This window comes from Cariama cristata, unplaced genomic scaffold (assembly GCF_000690535.1).
Source record: "Cariama cristata isolate BGI_N322 unplaced genomic scaffold, ASM69053v1 scaffold6149, whole genome shotgun sequence".
NCBI classification, from domain to species: domain Eukaryota; kingdom Metazoa; phylum Chordata; class Aves; order Cariamiformes; family Cariamidae; genus Cariama; species Cariama cristata.
In genome coordinates this window covers 68,271-69,571 of record NW_009633942.1, presented here as the reverse complement: position 1 = coordinate 69,571, position 1,301 = coordinate 68,271, and positions in this window count along the sequence as shown.

The window sequence follows — 1,301 nt, the reverse complement described above, 5'->3', positions numbered from 1 at the left end:
TCGTTGAATCAAAGTAGGAGCCTTTTTAATATAGTATCCTGGAAAACAAAACAAGGGTAGAAAGAAAGAAGGAAAATTGCTTGGAATAAAAGTAATGGTAAATACGCCAAGGTACCATCCAGGGAGGTAATCTGGGTTGAAGGACTACTTAGAGACAGTTGAGAGAGAAATTCTAGAAAAGATTGTAGAAAACATCAGGAGCTTCCCGAAGAGAACTGTTAATTTTACAGACGTGCTCTGTTGATGTTGCGTGCCTTCTTCAGAGAAAGGTTTGTAAAATGCCATTACTAATGGAGAGTTTCTTTGTTGGTAAGTAGCCTAAGCCATCAGTTTCTGCAGTGTTTATGTTCTCATTTGAGGTACTAAATTGTAATCTATTTGCTGTGGAGATAATCTTTCAGTTGTGAAACTAGTGCAAACCAATCTAGTGTTGACTTTGCAAGACCGCAGAAGTTGGTGTGACTGGATCTCTACTCACAGCTAAAGTTCATCAGCCCCAGAGCAATGTTTTTAAGAATAAATTATGTGTCATGGACTACAAAGACGGTAATGCAGCTTCAGAAATGTTTGTTTTATACTACTGGTTCTGTCATCTGAACAAGCTGTGAACAGCAGATGATGAGATTATTGAGAGCCATTTAGTTCTTTCTGCTGGTGTGTGTTGTCTTTGAAAGTCCTTCCTCTGGAGGAGAACAGCCCTACTTAGTTTCACAGACTTTGAGCTTGATGCCTGCTCTGTGTCTATCCAAAGCTTTAAGTGTATTCTCTGGTGTGCAGGGACAGTGAAAAGGAATTGAACAAGCGGACTAAATATTATTAGCCATGACATCGTGATGATGCCGAAAGTCTTTCCCTTTCAAAGTGTATTATTGCAGACGTCTCTTTTGTTTAGAAAAAGCAGCTGCTCTCTAGTGGTATTTGGCTTTTTGAGTTAATGCTGCACAATGCAGTTAGGGTGTTTTTGAATTATTACTCAATCCAAGTAAAACAGACCTGGACATGACTCTGAAAGTACTGTGTCTTATGTTGTTTATACCAAGAAAGTAATGGTAGCAGTATTTACTTCTTATAGCTTGTTAACCTCAAAATCCTTTTGTAGCATCTGGCTGTATTAAAATTGTGTTTGTGTATATATATGTATATATATTTATGAAACGTAAGTAGGCTTTGTTCCTTAGTCAGTGGGGATAGTTGTGTTACTGGGATGTGCTCAGATATCAGAGAAGGTGCATGTGTGCTGACCTGGATTGTTAAAACTAATTATGACATTTTAAAATAAATGCATGGTTTTTCACACCAGG